Source organism: Prionailurus viverrinus, chromosome A1 (genome assembly GCF_022837055.1).
Source record: "Prionailurus viverrinus isolate Anna chromosome A1, UM_Priviv_1.0, whole genome shotgun sequence".
In the NCBI taxonomy this organism is placed as follows: domain Eukaryota; kingdom Metazoa; phylum Chordata; class Mammalia; order Carnivora; family Felidae; genus Prionailurus; species Prionailurus viverrinus.
In genome coordinates this window covers 141,777,589-141,796,468 of record NC_062561.1, presented here as the reverse complement: position 1 = coordinate 141,796,468, position 18,880 = coordinate 141,777,589, and the positions used below count along the sequence as shown (strand labels likewise).

The 18,880-nt window shown below is 41.4% G+C and overlaps 1 long non-coding RNA gene across 1 annotated transcript; it reads right to left on the bottom strand.

Moving 5' to 3' along the window:
• Positions 1 to 709: 709 nt before the first annotated feature.
• On the bottom strand, positions 710 to 16,340 carry LOC125174600 (uncharacterized). The gene is made up of 3 exons (XR_007155464.1): positions 15,252 to 16,340; positions 14,067 to 14,147; positions 710 to 780 (listed from the first exon to the last, which is right to left on the bottom strand). It is a non-coding gene; the product is annotated as an uncharacterized LOC125174600 (long non-coding RNA).
• Positions 16,341 to 18,880: the final 2,540 nt, after the last annotated feature.

Here is an 18,880-nt window from a genome sequence, read left to right as displayed (position 1 = left end):
ATTGAATGCATCTAATGGCATTTCTATCTAAAAATAGGCGAGGAAGGAATCATTTATGAAAGATTATCACATTGTCATGAATTCCTTCCAAATGCCTCTTATCTACTTTGCCTCTAACGTCATAACATTATCCTAAACATCCATCTCTGAAGTTCACTTCGCTACAAATATCCTCTGGTGAACCGAGAAATAAATTACATGATCAGAGATTATTCTGGGTGTCATCAAAAAGGAATGAAGGGTTATTTTCTGAGGCAAAAAATAAAGTGACAGTTCCACAAAATAGAATGTGTTCTCTTCCCAGTTCATAAAGATATAGAGCTATAAAAGGCAAAGCAATTTCATGTTAGTTTTCTGATGAATACCCAATACAATTTTATTTCAAGTTTACTTCATAAAATCCTTACAGGTGTGTATTGTCAATCTTCATTTTGGGGTTTTACTGTAGACTTTAATTAGTTACTTAAATCCAAACATATTAGTATATAAAACTAGGGGGAATGCCTTTAAATGAAAAAGTTTTATTACCGATATTACAATTCTTTCACGTTCTTGGTACAGAAATTTGAACATCATTAGCATTACACAATGCTGAGTTCTAGATACATTCCATGAGAGGTGGTTAGCCAGTAGTCTGGAAACTTGGGAGTTTCAAGTACAAATTCTACTTTGGCAGTAACTCACTAGCAAGCTTGCACAAATCTTTCAATCTTGTGTTTGCCCTTGTATTAAGTGAAGATACCCACGTTCTCTTGGGTCACAGAGTTGAGTCCTTGCACACTGTAGAGAATAAATAAAGACACATGAAAGTCCTTTAGGAAGTGTTAAAAAAAATACAAATAGTAGTAATAAGTCACTATACCTAGTACAACTCAAGTCATACTAATATAGCATATATAAATATTATGCTACATTGAACAAAATATATCCACAATATGATTCTGCCTATCACAGTCGCACCCAAAGAAAGCTTTGTTGACACATATTATATGACTCATATTATAGCACATGTTTAACTTCCTTTAATAAGCAAATCCATTCATTCAACATATGTAATTGTAGGTCTGAAAGCACAGCAGTGGACAAGATAGACAAGGTCCCTGCCCTACTGTAGTTTACATCCTTGTGGACAATTGCCTGTGGATTTGTCTTTCTCAAGCTTTAATGTGCATAGGAATCATCTGGGAATTTGATTTAAATGCAGACTCTGATTCATTAGGTCTGGGGTTAGAGCTGGGGGCCTGCTGGTCCAGAACACCACTTTGGGTAACAAGGAACTAGGTAACCAGTGTGTTCAACTCTCAAGCAACAGGACATCTTAAGAGAAGAAACCTTAAGGACTGACCATGATATTGAGAATTTCAGGCAGCTAGTGACAAAAGAGGATGAGGAGGTGCATATGAGCAAATGGACTTTTTGTAACCTATCAATAAAGAGACTGCTCAGAAGAACCCAGGAAGGATAAGACCCAAGAGCCATGCTCAGCCCCCAGTTCTCTGGAAGGAATCTTGACCCACAGGAAGCCAGCTCTGATCAAGAGTACTGATTACATATAGCAAAGATTTTCACTGCTGGCTGCACATTAGCATCTCCAGACCAACCTTTGGTATGGCTAGGATCCAGGCATCAGTACTTTTGAAAGTTCCCCAAGTGATTCTGATGTGCGGGCAGAAATGAAAACCATTATCTAACAGGTATGGATCTTCAGGAACAGTTCTAATTTCAGGAGTTTTTATTATTTTCTTTAAAGGTGAATTATTAAATTGTAACTGTAATTTATTTTTATAGATTGTTATAAGTCTTTAAATATATATAAACAGGAAAATCAGGAAACATCCTTTCTCATAGCATTTACCCTACTTTTTAGCTTGGAAAATATGACAACTAATGGGAGAATAATATGTACAGTATAAATGGCAAACAGTGTCATTAGCATATAAAGACTTCTTTAAAACCTTAAAAAAAGACAATCACCACAATAGGGAAATGGGCAAAAGAAATGAAAAGGTTGGGGCACCTGGGTGGCTCTATCAGTTCAGTGTCCAACTCTTGGTTTCAGCTCAGGTCATGATATCACGTCTATAGGACAGAGCTCTGAGTTGGGCTCTGTGCTTGGTGTGGACCCTGCTCGGGATTCTCTTTCTCTGCCCCTCTCCTTGCCCCTCCCATGCTTGTGTTCTCTCCCTCTCTCTCTCTCTCTCTGACAAAAGAAAGAAGGAAGGAAAGAAGGAATGAAAGAAAGAGAAAGAAAAGAAAGAAAGGAAATGAAAAAGCAATTCAAAAAAGATAAAAATGCATGTAATCAATAAACAGCTTTAAATTTTTTTCCCAATGTTTATTTATTTTTGAGAGACAGAGACAGAGCATGAGCAGGGGAGAGGCAGAGAGACAGGGAGATGCAGAATGCAAAGCAGGCTCCAGATGCTGAGCTATCAGCACAGAGCTCAACATGGGGCTCAAACTCACAAACCATGAGATTATGACCTGAGCCAAAGTCGAACACTTAATCAACTGAATGACCCAGGAGCCCCAACAGCTTTTAAAGGTTTAACCTCAGCATTAATGAAATGGATACCAATTAAAATAATGACATTTATGATTAAAAAAATAGGGGTACTCAGGCAGTTGAGCATTTGACTCTTGATTTCAGCTTAGGTCATGATACCAGGATTGTGGGATCAAGCCCTGTGTCAGGCTCCGTGCCGAGCATGGAGCCTGCTTGAGATTCTCTCTCTCCCTCTGCCCCTCTCTCCTGCTCACTCCCACTCTCTCGCTTTCTCTCTCAAGTAAAATTAAAAAAAATAATAATGACACTCATGAAAGAGAGCAAACAAAAAATTTTGAAGGAAACAAACTATGGAAGGAGATGAAAACTAACAAGGAAAAAAAGGTATTATTAATATCTTTGGAGAAGGAAGAGAAGACATTATATTCTTAGAACAAAAATAAGCTAATCACAGACTTCAAGCTATTACAAAGCTGTAATCATCAAGACAGTATGGTACTGGCACAAAAACAGACACTTAGATCAGTGGAACAGAATACAGAATGCAGAAATGGACCCACAAACGTATGGCCAACTAATCTTTGACAAAGCAGGAAAGAATATCCAATGGAATAGTCTCTTCAGCAAGTGGTGCTGGGAAAACTGGACAGCGACATGCAGAAAAATGAATCTGGACCACTTTCTTACACCATACACAAAAATAAACTCAAAATGGATGAAAGACCGAAATCTAAGACAAGAAGCCATCAAAATCTTTGAGGAGAAAGCAGGAAAAAACCTCTTTGATCTTGGCCGCAGCAACATCTTACTCAACACATCTCCAGAGGCAAGGGAAACAAAAGCAAAATCGAACTATTGGGATCTCATCAAAATAAAAAGCTTCTGCACAGGGAAGGAAACAATCAGCAAAACTAAAAGGCAACTGACAGAATAGGAGAAGATATTTGCAAACGACATATCAGATACAGGGTTAGCATTCAAAATCTATAAAGAACTTATCAAACTCAACACCCAAAAAACAAACAATCCAGTGAAGAAATGGGCAAAAGACATGAATAGACACTTCTCCAAAGAAGACATCCAGATGGCCAACTGACATATGAAAAAATGCTCCACACCACTCATCATCAGGGAAATACAAATCAAAACTACAATGAGATACTACCTCACACCTGTCAGAATGGCTAACATGAACAACTCAGGCAACAACAGATGTCGGCAAGGATGCAGAGAAAGAGGATCTCTTGCATTGCTGGTGGGAATGCAAGCTGGTACAGTCACTCTGGAATACTCAAAAAACTAAAAATAGAACTACCCTACGACCCATCAATTGCACTACTAGGTATTTATCCAAAGGATACATATGCTGTTTCGAAGGGGCACATGCACCCCAATGTTTATAGCAGCACTATTGACAATAGCCAAAGTATGGAAAGAGCCCAAATGTCCATCGATGGATGAATGGATAAAGAAGATGTGGTATGTATATACAATGGAGGATTACTTGGCAATCAAAAAGAATGAAATCTTGCCATTTGCAACTACGTGGATGGAACTAGAGGGTATTATGCTAAGTGAAATTAGTCATAGAAAGACAAATATCATATGACTTCACTCATATGAGGACTTTAGGAGACAAAACAGATGAACATAAGGGAAGGAAAGCAAAAATAATATAAAAACAGGGAGGGGGACAAAAACATAAGAGACTCTTAAATATGGAGAACAAACAGAGGGTTACTGGAGGGGTTTGAAGGGAGGATGGGCTAAATGGGTAAGGGGCATTAAGGAATCTACTCCCGAAATCATTGTTGCACTATATGCTAACTAACTTGGATATAAATTTTAAAAAAATAATAAAAAAAAAGAAAGCAAAGACTCCTATGTATATATGCTATAATTCTAAGTACCCATGAAAGCTTTTGTCTGAACACCTTAACAACTATTTTTTGAAATAAATTCATTTCTCTCACGAGAGAAAGAAAGAAAGAAAGAAAGAAGAAAGAAGGAAAGAAAGAAGAAAAGAAAGAAGGAAAGAAGCTAAGTCATTAAATGTGTTGCCTTATTCACTGGGCCCCTTGCTGTCAAAGACTTCACCCAGAATATGAATGGCTCACTGCCAAAAGGCCACAATGCTCTCAGGTGGTCCATGCAGAGACCATATGGAGAGGCTCTGGGACTACAGGTAAAGAGAGAGATGCTTGGCCAGCCCCCAGCTGCTCCATTTCCCTGCTCTTCCAGTTCCAGCCATCACCTGATTGCAACCACATGAAAACCCTGAGCCAGAACCTGGTAGTTGGGTCCTTCCCAAATCCCTCATACACAGAAACTATGAGAGATAATGAAATAATTATTGATGTCTTGGGGTGATTTTTAAGTCAGTAATAGATACCAGAAGAAGATTTGGTACCTGGAAGTTGAATGCTGCTATAACAAAACCCTAAAACAAGTGGCATTTGCCATTGGCATTGGTGGCCAGAACCAGAAGGGTGTTGAGTAGACCATTAGCAGAAGTCGAAAAGTAAGGACCAAGACAGAACTACCACACTAAGTACTTGCCAAATACCCAACCCACAGTAATAATGAGATTTAATAAAATGACTATTATTGTTTTAAGCCAATAAGTGTTGGGATGTTGGGGCACCTGGGTAGCTCAGGCGGTTAATCGTCTGACTCTTGATTTCTGCTCAAGTCATCATCTCACAGTTTGTGGAATTGAGCCCCACGTTGGGCTCTGTGCTGACAGAGCAGAACCTGCTTGGAATTCTCTCTCTCTCTCCCTCTCTCTCTACCCCTCTCATGCTCATTCTCTCTCTCTCTCTCTCAAAATAAATAAATAAACATTTAAATATTTTTAATGCTTATTTATTTTTGAGAGAGACAGAGACAGAATGTGAGTGGGTTAGGGGCAGAGAGAGAGAGGGAGACACAGAATCCAAAGCAGGCTCCAGGCTCTGAACTGTCAGCACAGAGCCTAATGTGGGGCTTGAACTCATGAGCTGTGAGATCATGACCTGAGCTGAGTTGGACGCTCAACCAACTGACCCACCCAGGTGCCCCAATAAGTAAACATTTAAAAAACAATAATTCTCCCTTAAGAAAAAGTGTTGGGATGTTTTGTTACACAGCACTAGGTAACCAGGACACCTCATATCTGGTACGAAAATTCTGGATTGATTACCATTCAATAGGAGAAACAGAACCACCATGAATTATACATAGGGATTAGACGTTATACAATTGTGGGAGCTGGTTATGGCTGCGGCATCTGCTTCTGCTTCTGGTATTGGGCTTAAAATTGGCAAACCAATCCCAAATGATTGTTTGTGAGATTTCCCAAGAGGTGGATGGGATTTGAACTGTAGAGGTTTGAAGAAGATGTTCCCGTGGAAAGCCCAGACTTGACCCATTAACAAAGTGAGGAAATGGAACTCTATGGAGGGCTTAATTCCCAGAGCCTTTTTCTTTAGACTGTAAGTCAAATTTCCCCACAGTTTTAAATTCTTTCCAGCATACCTTTTAACTCCTTTGATTTCCCTCACTCATTATTTTCCTATGGGTGCTGTGATGAAGTACCATAAACTGGGGGGTTTTGAACAATAGAAATTTATTCTCTCATCATTCTGGAGGCTAGGACTCTGAAAGCAAGCTATTGGCCATACCAACAGCTCTAAAGGTTCTGGTGGAGAATCCTTCCTTGTCCTTCCCTCACTTCTGGTAGTTGCTGGCAATCTTTGGAATTCCTTGGATGGCATCCAATTTCTGCCTCCACTGTCACATGGCCCTCTTCTGGGAGTACGTGTGTGCCCTTTCCTCTTATAAGGACACAGCGATTGGATTTGGGGCTCATGCTGACCGTGACCTCGTCTTAACTAATTATTTCTACAAAGACTCTATTTCCAAGCAAGATTCCACTGTGAGGTACTTGGTAGATATTAATTCAGGGGACACTATTCAACCCAGGACACTCATTAATAAAATTTTCAGTGCAGTGTGATGATGTTACAGGGGAAGTAAAATAGAGACCCAAAAGGGGAAGTGAGAGATGCACTGCTCTCCTAACCCGTATCTCATCCGGTGTCAGGTGGGACAGCAGTCCATGAGTCCTCTGGGCCACAACCAAATGCGAAGTGAGTAGGGTGATGAGGACTGGCGAGGGGCAGCGGCCGAGGTTAGGCGATGCCTCCGGAGAGGGCTTGAGACAATCCACTTTCCTTCCCCCAAGCTGCGGCTTTAACCGTAAGCATAAAACAAGTTGCTAGAAGGGAAGTTGTGGGCCCTTCTTATTTCTCCATCTATAGTCAAAAGTCACTGAAGCATAACAGATAATGAGGAGTTTCAAACAATTGAGACTGGCTACCCGTAGAAGCTTTTGTGTGCTCTGTGGGTCGGGGCTGCTGGTGAGTAGCGGTAACTGAGAAGGTGTTCTCCTTCTCGGGGAAAGTGTATCAGATGTTTAGTTATAAATGGTCAGAAAGTGTATTTAACAAGACAGGGGTATTGATCAGGAAATAATTGTTTGCTAGAAAAGGGGCAGTCTTTTCCATGGGCAATTAAGATGGTGTCACTTGATCCCTAGTCCAGGGAGAATCACTCTTCCAGCGCAGTGTCATTAACCTGGCGTCATGGCAACAGGCTGGTCGTGGGTTCTCCCTCTGGAGCTTTCTTTTATTAATGTGTCTGCTGTTCACAAGTTCCAGCTTGCCCTTGCATTGTGTTGCTCCAAACACAAGTGACAAGGTGGAAAGGAAGCGAAGTAGACTTTATTATTCAGCACAAGCCTTCAAGAAAATAAAAAACAAATAGACCAACCGTGGGCTAGCCACACTGAAAGGTAATCTCCTTTCTCTATGCAGGTCTGTATATCCTTGAAGTTCGCGGACCAGTAACATCAGCATCATCTGGCAGTTATTAGAAATGCAAAATCTCTGACCCCACCCCAGATTCAGAATCTGATCTTTGATAAGATCCCCAGGAGATTCACATTCACGTTAAAGTTTAAGAAGCATTGCCAAATATAAATTTTCCTTTAAATAATAACATCACCAGCAGCTGCCTACCGAGGGTTTCTCTTCTGAGGCACCACTACTTTTCAGTAGTCTTGGTGGCCTGGTAAGATTTTTTTTTAAGTGGAAAACTGTCACTGTTTTCTGCAATAAGAGGAAGCCTTGGCAATTTAGGCTCAGTTTATCATACAAATAAGTTTCCAAGCTGTGCCAGGTATTGGGTCCCCAGGATTTTCTTGTGCCCTGTCTCGTTTTCGGAGACATGTCCCCTTGGACTCTGGCTCACCCAGTCAGCTCAGAGACTCCATCAGTGAATCAGGCACCATGGTCTGCATCACCGAATGGAGGAGGCTTTTGTTCTAGAAATACTGCCTGCAAACTGCCAAAGAAAAGCTCAAAAGCAAGTTTTATGTCCTCCAGCCGGGACAGAGTGTGATACTGTTGCTTCTTATTCATCACAGCGCTGGATTTCTTATCTAACCTTAGCCCAAGGATCATTATGAAAATGTTTTGATAGGCAAAACACCCAGTTTGAAGGACTTGCCTTCATTCCTAGCAGACATATGAAATACCAAAGACCAGCTCTTAAAATTAAAATGAAATGAAAAATGAGGGAAAGGACCCTGAGCTTTCCATTAAAACCAAATAATGAAAGCAAACCCTTCAATTATCTAGATATTTGTCTCCCAGACTTTGTACTTTTTTTTAATTTGGGGGAAGAGAGGACGGAACGGGATGGATTGTAAAGAGGAGAAGAGATGGGGCGTAAAACCTGTAGTATAAAAGAATGATTGATAATTAGGGATAGGATGAGTCACTGTGGCCACGGATTAACCTTGACAAAGCCGTGTGAATTGTTTCCCATTATGGATGGGCAGCTGTATAACCTTGGGTAAATGACCGAACCTCTTTCTGCCTCAGTTTCTTAACTGGTAAAATGAGGATAATCGTACTACCTCCTCTTTGGACTGTTGCAAGATTAAATGAGATACTATGTGAACGTAAACCATTTCACAGGGGTTAGTATGTAATAAACACTGAGTACATGTGAGATCTATTGTTGCATCGAAATGAAGTGAATTCTGAGACTAAAAGAATGTATTAGAGCAAAGATCTGAGTACCATGTAGATTTAAATCTACCTACGTAAAGAAGTGAAATGAGGAAATGAGGTGCTTTACACAATGACTAGGGGAATGAGCAGATGAATCAGGCTTGGGAGAGCTAGACTGTGCAGGTTGCTACAACAAAAAGGCCATAAATCGGGTGGCTTATAAACAATACACATCTGTATCTCAGAGTGCTGGAGGCTAGGAAATCCAAGAGCATGGCTCCAGGAGATTCAGTATCTGATGAGAGCCATCTTCTCACTGTGACCTCATGCGGCAGAAGGGGCCGGAAGCTTTCTCAAGCATCTTTTATAAGGGCACTAATCCCAATCACTTCCCAAAAGCCCCACCTCAAAGTACCATCACACTGGGGACGAGGATTCAACATATGAATCTGCGGGCGTGGGACACAAATCCCTCATAACAGAAGGGTTCCCCTGAATTATTAGTTTTGTTCACCCACATTCATTTAATTAATAGAAGTAATCAGTTCCTCACAGCATCTTTATAGACATCACTTTTTGAGAGGGTCGTTTTCATGAGAACTATTTTTAAAAATCTGCAGAGTATCTGAGAATATTAGTCTTTTATAACAAGGAGAAACAAAATGCCTGATACACAGTGCATCTCATTCTACATGCAGGTCTCCTGACTTCTTTCGGAACAGATTTTTCTCAGCTTGTCCCAGCTGCTATCAAACAAACCCATCTAGTGAGTTTTATATTTTACTGTCTCTTTTCTTCATCTCTTATGTTAAAACAAATGAACCTTCTGAGTTTCCCCCCTATAATGTTCCCCTCTTGTCTTATCACACACATTCCAGATGTTTCTGCAATCCTAAACAGAGCACATTTCATTAGGGACCTGAGGAAACACATTGTTCATTCATGCATGAGGGAGTCCTTTCCAGTTAAAGACATTGCTTTGAACGAGTCTTCCAAATGGGTTTCATTGATAAGAAACGAAGGAAGTTAAAAGCTCGTCGCTTAAGATTTGACAACAGCCAGAAAACTTTCGTTAATCATGAATGTGAAGTGATAACATTTAATCAGCATGGGTTACAATTAGAATATTGCCTGGAATTTATGGAGGCACAATCTTAACTGTCTGTGTAACTGTTGGCTGCTCTTTCTACAGTTCCTCCTAAAGATGAAATAAAGCTTGGGGCGCCTGGGTGGCTCAGTCAGTTGAGTGTCTGACTCTGGCTCGGGTCATGATCTCTCGGTTTGTGAGTTCCAGCCTCCCGTCAGGCTCTGTGCTGACAGGTGGGAGCCTGGAGCCTGCTTCAGATTCTGTGTCTCCTTCTCTCTCTGCCCCTCCCCCACTTGTGCTCTGTCTGTCTCTCTCTCTCTCAAAAACAAATAAACATTAAAAAAAGTTGTTTTTAAAAAAATGGGATAAGGCATCTCACAACCATTATTATTTTGGATTTCCTTTTCCGAGATAGCTTATTTGGGTGAGAACTTTGGCCTTTGCCATTGTCAACACCTGCCTCTCAAGTAAGTAGACCGGGGTGATATGGGAAAGGTGCTAATGAGTCTGTTGGCATCTATTCCTTTGCCCTTTTGTGCTCCCGTATTTGAAAGTCAGTTTGATTGTGACTGGCCAGTCACATGGGACTATGTGGAGAAAGAAAAGACATAATTACTTCAGACCCTTCATTGACAAACAGTGATTTGGCAACAGCTTTGCTTACAGCACATCATGGCTTGAGTACAAGAGAAAATTTTTAAGAGAAAAAAGTTAGTACTATTTAGTGTGTTGGCATTCTCCAGAAAAACAGAACCAACAGGTTCCCTCTTCCTCAGAGGACCTCCAGCTTATTTCTCTTAGGACCTTCAACTGATTTGACAACGCCCACCACAGTATGGAGAGTTGTCTGCTTTACTCAAAGTCTACTGATTTAAATGTTCTTCTCATATAATAAATACCTTCACAGCTACATCCTGACAAGTATTTGATCAGATATCAGGGTACCATGACCTAGCCAAGTTGACACAAAATATTAGCTGTTCCATTTGGCTTCTCTGAGAATTGGAATTGGGACTAATTAGTTATAAAATATCTTCAGACAAATGCCCTCAAATCACTTTGAACGCTGTGTTTCGATAAAGGAATAAGGACCAGAAAGTTTTCCAAGTCACTGCTATGTGGGCAGAAACTGTCTGTGAAAGCAGTGTCTCAGACTTTGTTCTTTTTTTTTTTTTAATTTAATGTTTATTTATTTATTTTTTTTATTTTGGCGAGAGAGTATGTGAGCCTGTGGGGGAGGGACAGGAAGAGGGGGATAGAGGATCCTAAGTGGGCTCTGCTCGGACAGAGTTCCGCATGGGGCACTAACTCAGGAACCATGAGATCATGACCTGAGCTGAAGTCAGACGCATAACCGACTGAGCCACCCAGGTGCCTCCATACTTTGTTCTAGTAACAGTTTCGAGCACAGTGGTGCAGTAATATGGTGGTCAAGCTTTGATGTCAGATCATTGGAATCTGAATTCTGACTTTATTGCTTTCTATGTGATTTGAGGCCACTTTTATTTCTTCCTGCTTCAGTTTCTCCATCCAAAAATGGAGATAGGTTCAAATGTTCTAACTCGTTGGAAGTTTGTAGAAGGGTGCAAAGCACATATTATTATATAAATATTAGCTTTTGTTATTACTTAAAATTAATAACAAAGCCAAACATTTTCTTAATGCTTGTCCATCTTAGAGAGGTTTTTTTGTTTCTTTGTTTTGATTCTAAGCCTATAGCCTTATAGAAAGGTATACTCTACCTCACCCCTTCCTACCTTTACCCTGGTGTTGACATCTCCATATCCCTTAAGGGGCACTCAATGTAACCAAGTTGTTTTTCACTAGGAAGGCCAAGAGAGGGAAGAATTGGAGAGATTCCTATTAATAAGTAAGGACAGGACAGGGGGCTGTCCTTCCTTGTCCCCCCCCCCCCAGGGGGGGAGGAAGATTGGCTTTCACTGAGCAGATGGCAAACTTTATGAACCCTGCAAATGAACTATCCCATTTAAATAAATTGATGAGTAAATACTGTAGCAGGAAGGCCATTCTTTTTTTTTTTTAATGTCATTAATTTTGACAGAGAGAGTGAGTGTGTGCACATGTGAGCAAACATGCACACAAGTGGGGGGGGAGGCAGGCAGAGAGGGAAAGGGAAAATCCTAAGCAGGCTCTGTGCTGCCAGCACAGAACCCAGTGCAGGGTTCCAGCTCACTAACTGAGATATCATGACCTAAGCTGATAAGAAGAGTTGGTCGCTTAATTGATGGAGCCACCCAGGTATCCCCCTTCTCTTCAGAGAGAGAGAGAGAGACAGAGAGAGAGACAGAGAGACGGAGAGATGAGAGACAGAGAGTGAGCCCATAAGCAGCGGAGGGACAGAGGGAGAGGGAAAAAAGAATCTTAAGCAGGCTCCACAGTGGGTGTAGGGCAGGGTGATGCAGGGGCTTGATTTCACAACCATGAGATCATGAACCAAAAGCAAAGGTCAGATGCTGAACTGACTGAGCCACTCAGGCATGCTAGGAAGGCCATTCTAAGAAAAAAAAAATGTATATAACAATTTAATGTTACAAAAACAATCAGCTGTTTTCTTTTTACCATATAAATTCTCATCACTTAAAAGGCCCACCTCTTATTTCCTTTAAATAGCACACTTGCTTACAGCACGTGAGATGAAATTATATTACCAAAGCCTTAATTCATAAACAACTTTTCGGGGAAAGGTACACTCGTAGTGTCAGCCAAGGGCCTAGAACGCTGCTTGACACTTAGAGAAGCGATCTAACAAAAGAGGTAGGTGCTCCTGTTTGTACTTTGCGTGTTAGGAAGCTGACGCCAGGAGAGGGAAATTGACTTGCTCGAGGGCCTGTAGGTGATTAGTGGTTGAATTAGAACTCAGCCTCAGGTCTGGTTCTTAAGTCTGGCTTCCTTTCCCCCACTCCCCGTTCCAATGCCTGCACTCATAAGACTAGAACTTGTTTCTAAAGCTGTGTCTCTGGTCCGTCCGTTCTACAGAGGCAAGATTGCACTCCGAGCTGGTCCTAGGCAAATCTAAGGAAGTGTACTAAATTTGTCTTTGACAACACCTCCAACTCCCCAGCAAGCTCTCTTTTGCTTCCCTCTACAGACTCTCAGTCAGCTAGTGGTGTCATCAGTTCCTTGCTGGCTTTCCCCGAGAGCCTTAGTGGGGCGTCCATCTGAGTCCTTCCCCTTCTCTCAGCATCTCACACTCTTAATCCCACCCACACACTCTCCTTTATTCATAGCTTACCTGCCAATTCTATGTCATGATATAATGCTTAGTGATACCTTACACGGTCAAATTCATTACTAATTTTAAGTTATGTCATTAATTACCTCTACATGGTTTGAATCTTTTGAAGAAATAAAGAACTCATGAATTACTTGCTTAATTAAAAACACATCCTAAAGAACAGAAGGAGAAGGATCTTAAGGGTACAAATTTTGGTGATATTCTCAGTAAAGTGTGTCTTTTGCTGTCCCTCCAATCATACCACATAGTTAGCCATCATATGGGCGTGTGCCTTAGCCCGCTTGATTACATCCGAACCATTTATAACATAGGACACACTTTCTTAAACTTTATAAACCTGGAGAGGGGAGGGAAGTCAGCAGAGAGGGGTCCATTTTCTTACTACAAAAACCCTGTATCTAATAACCCATCTAATTACAAAGATGGAGCTTCTCGGGGCGCCTGGGTGGCTCAGTCGGTTAAGCGTCCGACTTCAGCTCAGGTCACGATCTCGCGGTCCGTGAGTTCGAGCCCCGCGTCGGACTCTAGGCTGATGGCTCAGAGCCTGGAGCCTGCTTCCAATTCTGTGTCTCCCTCTCTCTCTGCCCCTCCCCCGTTCGTGCTCTGTCTCTCTTTGTCTCAAAAATAAATAAACGTTAAAAAAATTAAAAAAAAAAAGATGGAGGTTCTCTCTAGCCTATCCAGCTGTATGTCCTAGTAGTGACTTTATGTCTTCCCCTTACAGCACAAAACGCTTCTCATTTTCAATTTTTTTCAGCTGCAGAGGCATTGAATACACTGTTGCTACTAAAAACAAAGCTCAGAGTCCAATTTGGAGACCTCGGTTTTCATGATGTTTTCAAACGCTCAAATCAAGCCTTCTTTCTCTTACTGGTATTTCCTCTTTTGCCTCTCTGCTTCTGCATTGTTTGTCTTAGCACACAAAGAAAAAACATTTAAATGCAAAGAGATAAATGGGTGGTAATCATTACAAATGACCCATTAGAACTGAAGCCATTCAATCTGCTTATTTGAACATACAAAGGCATATCTCTCTTCTGAAATACTACACTGAACAGATAAGAGTGTATTCAGATATAATTTCATGTGATTATCTTATAACAGGCGCTCCTAGCCACAATTCTCTATCAGGTGTTGTTAAGCACACAAACTGCTTACCAATAAATCTTGTCCATCAAATCTTTCTTTTTCTTTCACAAAGATTCCACTTTGCAGGCAAACTCTGGCAACACCACCCACCTATTAAAATAGCAAGAAAAGAAAAATTGAAGTTGAGAGAAAAGACTCTGGAACAATCTTTGTTACAAAAAATTGTCCTGTGTCAAATGTATTTCCTCCCTGAGAAAAAACTACGTAGAGGGCATAAAAACTCATGTAGTAAAAGGCAAAATTAGAAAGTCAAATACAAGGGGTGCCTGGGTGGCTCAGTCGGTTAAGCATCCGAATTGGGCTCAGGTCATGATTACATGGTCGGTGGGTTTAAGCACCAAGTCGGGCTCTGTGGTGGCAGCTCGGAGCCTGGAGACTGCTTTGGATTCTGTGTCTTCCCCTCTCTCTGCTCTGCCCCTGCTCACACACACACACACACACACACACACACTCTCTCTCTCTCTCTCTCTCTCTCAAAAATGAACAAACATTTAAAAAAATTAGAAAGTTAAGTATAAAAGCAGAAACATTAAGGTGACATTATGGACTTATTTTCCACCTGGATTAACCAATGAATGTTTTTAACTTATATTGAAGAGAGGGCAGTCCGGTTTGAGAAGACTGGTTTAGAAATTACTTTCATGCATTATTTACTCTTGAAGCAGGGATTCTTTCTTATCCTGAAACTTTGGATGGGCTTCAGGGTCCCGTAAATTCTCAGAAATTTAGGTGTGTTCTTATGTATATTGGGCTTTTTTCCCTAGGAAAAGTTCTGTAGTTTCTGTCAAAGTTTCCAATTTTCAAATCTGAGAATCAGTGTTCTTAGAAGATTCTTTAAGGAATATGGAAAAGTTCGATTCAGTTAGATACGTTTCAGTTAAATGTTGGTGTTTATGAGATCAAGGATGTGCATTCAAGGTCTTTTTCTCTGGAAGACAATGAGATCAGGTCTGTCTGGAGAGTTGCAACAAAATCTGACAGGAAAATTAGAGAAGAGCTGAGAGTTACACTGAGGCAAGCCCCTTGTGTGAACTATGGGAACGCTCAATGCTATACCCAAATCATCATCATCGTCATCATCATCATCATCTCAGTAAGTTAACATAATAAAAATTAACTTCTCCAATTTGACAATAAATTTCATATATTAGAAAAAATAAAAATAAAAAATAAAAATTAACTTCTCATTCACACCAAGTCCAATTCCTGGTCAATAGGCAGCCTTCCACGTGGTCACTCAGAAATCCGGGGTCCTTGCATCCTATGGCTCTGTCTTCTTGTATAGTCTTGGATCCCTCTGTTAGAATCTTGCTATCTTGCCAGGAGGTAGCGGAGGAGAGAGAGGGCATAGAGGATCTCATGAGGATTGGACATCATTTTTACCCACGTTCCTTCAAGCAAAATTCAGCCCCATGACCAAACCTAACTATAAGGGAGACTGGGAAATATGGCCTAGCTGTATATTTAGGGGGTAGAAGAAACTTGTGGTGAGTTTTGGTGAACACACAGAATTTCTGCCCTCTCTTAAATGAAGCAACAGTACCAGGAAGAGGTTGGAGGTGAAGAAGATATGCTGCTTTAGATACTGGTTGAAAGTCCATTGTCAATGGCGACCAATGTATCCCAACAACAGTAGGCAAAAAAGGCAGGAGGTAGAAAAGTGTCCAGAGGATAGGACAGGCTCAGCGGAAGTAAAACTTAGGAGAACAAATGCTCAGAATGTCAAGCATGGAGGCAAGAGGAATTTGGGAATTCGGGGATCAGTATCAGAGCCTGAGTCACCTAATTAGTATTGGGGAAGAGGTAGGGCTAGGAGGGGAGGCTAAGAGGAGGTTCTGGCAAGACCTAGAGTGAGATAACCAAGAGCAGGAAGATTACACCACAGAGATGAGGGGTTACACAAAGGTAGAGTCAAGACAGATTATTTGTGAGGTGACTCCTTCACGACCAGAACCTACAGACAGGGGTCAACTATAAGGAGAAGCACAAGGGAACCTGTTAAGGCCTGACATGATCCACCCTCAAATGTTACCAGTAACTTTATACTCTGCTTCCCAGTCACAGACAATAACCCAAATTAAACCTAGTTTCCTCACAAATGTTTTGGGATGAAAAAGGGCAATGAATCAGCACAAACCCTTCAGAGAACAGAGCCAATACCTCTCTTAGAGTATAGAGGACCCAGGGTGGCATATTTGCTTATAAGTAATAAATAATAAAAGTAGCAGCTAACATGTGTAAGACCTAGTTCTTGGGCTTTAAATACATTTAGCCACTTAATCTTTACAAAAATGTTTATTGGAAGGAGGTACCTTTATTACCCCAATTTTACAGATTAAAAACTGAGCAGTGAGGGGTGCCTGAGTGGCTCAGTCGGTTAAGTGTCTGACTTTGACTAAGGTCATGATCTCACAGTTTGTGGGTTCGAGCCCCATGTCGGGCTCTGTGCTGACAGCTCAGAGCCTGGATCCTGCTTAGAATTCTGTGTCTCCCTCCCTGTCTGTCCCTCCCCCGCTCGTTCTCTCTCTCACTCTCTCTCTCTCTTTCTCAAAAATAAATAAACATTAAAAAAATAAAAAGATAACTGAGCAGTGAGACTTATATGTAACTTGCTCAAGTAAATGGCAGAGCTGGGATTCTAAGAAGTCTGCCTCCAGAGTCAATGACCTTAACCACTGTGCATACTGCCTTTCCTAGATCATCAAATTTGGCCAGAATTTCAGATAACATTTACTCACTTAGTGAAGGTGCCAGTGAGGACACACCATGTAACTCTCTCCCAGAGATTTCACCTACCATTTTGTTTCCAGAAAACTGCCCCATCCTTTTGGAATGCAGACTAAGTCATGGATATCCAAAGAACGTCTTGGGCAGTTCACTGGAGGGGCTGTCCTCTCAAAAAATGTGTGCTCTGTCGCAGTGATAAGCTTGGAAGTAAAATATGCCACAAATGAATGAATGCAGATTGTCAGGGTTAGAAGGGCCACACACAGTCCACCCGTTTTAGGGCAGCGAGGTTGAGCAGCTTGAAAACTGTCCCTGAGGAATAAAAGCAGGTTGTCCAAAGTTCCACGTAAAATACTTGCCTCCTTACCTCAGACCATTTTCTGTACTCAGCGTAAGGGGATCGTAAGAATCAAAAGCCAGAAACTGTAAGCAGTGACGTGACTACATTCATTCTTATGTTGCTAAAGGAACCGTGAAAAAGAAAAGGGTTCAACTTCATAGAATTTCTTGTCTATGAAATAAGGAATCCGATGTCTTGTTATATAACTAGCCAGGAACTGTATCCATTCAGGCATTTATTCACTCATGCCAGTCTTTCTCCTACCATTTATTCATCCATCCACTCATTTATCAATTCGGGCATTCATTCATTCATTTGCTCAAGTATTCACTCATTCCAAAATATCTACTGAGCCAAAATTTGTGCTAAATCCTAGGTGTGTTTAGCACCCTCATTCAGTAGTTTTCTTTCTGCTTGGTTTTCAAATTTTGTTAACAAGCCCAGTGTATGGGATGCCAGTACATTTCATTATAAAATGACCTTTATATTAAAGATATTTCAGGGGGCGCCTGGGTGGCTCAGTCGGTTAAGTGTCTGACTTCAGCTCAGGTCATGATCTCACAGTTCAAGAGTTCGAGCCCCATGTCAAGCTCTGTGCTGACAGCTTGGGGCCTGGAGCCTGCTTCACATTCTGTACCTCCCTCTCTCTCTGCTCCTCCCCCACTCACGCTCTGTCTCTCTCTCTCAAAAATAAATAAACATTAAAAAAATTTGGGGCGCCTGGGTGGCTCAGTCAGTTAAGTGTCCGACTTCGGCTCAGGTCATGATCTCGCGGTCTGTGAGTTCGAGCCCCGCATCGGGCTCTGTGCTACCAGCTCAGAGCCTGGTAGCTCTGTTTCAGATTCTGTGTCTCCCTCTCTCTCACTCTCCCCCATTCATGCTCTGTCTCTGTCTCAAAAATAAATAAACATTAAAAAAAAAAATTAAAAAAAAAATTTAAGAATGTATGTTCTGGGAATCATAATCAGGCCATTAATTATGGTATTGCTTGCAGCTTCTATCCATTAATTCAAAGTAAAGAGTTCACTTAGGAGTATTTCCTTTTTTGCTCAGGACCTCAGTTTTGGCCCCATCCTGTCTTTTACAGGCCACATGCTTAGTCCCTTGCCAAACATGGACAAGTCTTAAGTCAACAGTAAATTGCCCTGGGTACCAAAGAAGGCCTAAGATTTCTGCAAACATCTATGAGAGCTGTAAGGCCCTTGCTGTCCTTGTTAAGAAGTATACCTCATTGGCGGGCACCTGGATGGCTCAGCCAGTTGAGCGTCCGACTTCGGCTCAGGTCATGATCTCACGGTTCGTTGAGTTCGGGCCCCACATTGGGCTCTGTGCTGACAGCTCAGAGCCTGGACCCTGCTTCTGATTCTGTCTCTCTCTCTCTCTCTCTCTCTCTCTCTGCCCCTTCCCCACATGCTCTATGTCTCTCTCTGCCTCTCAAAAATAAAGAAAACTAATAAAAAAATTAAAAAAAAAAGAAGTACACCCCATTGTGACAAAAACATGTATTCTCAGTCTTCTTGGACAGTAGAAAGGGGTTTCTGCATCCTGCTTCCCTATGAGGACCAGTTAGCGTTGTTTGTGCAAACACTGCAGTTCTGCCTTCTGCTCTAAATCATTCTGCTGTAGAGGCCCACAGTTCTACCAGCATGAAGACGCGTAACATGATTTAGCTCAGCGTTTGGTTCTGCATCACACGAGAACACTATTTTCTGAAGGTAATAAGGGAGGGGACTACTCAGGAAAACAAAGTACAATG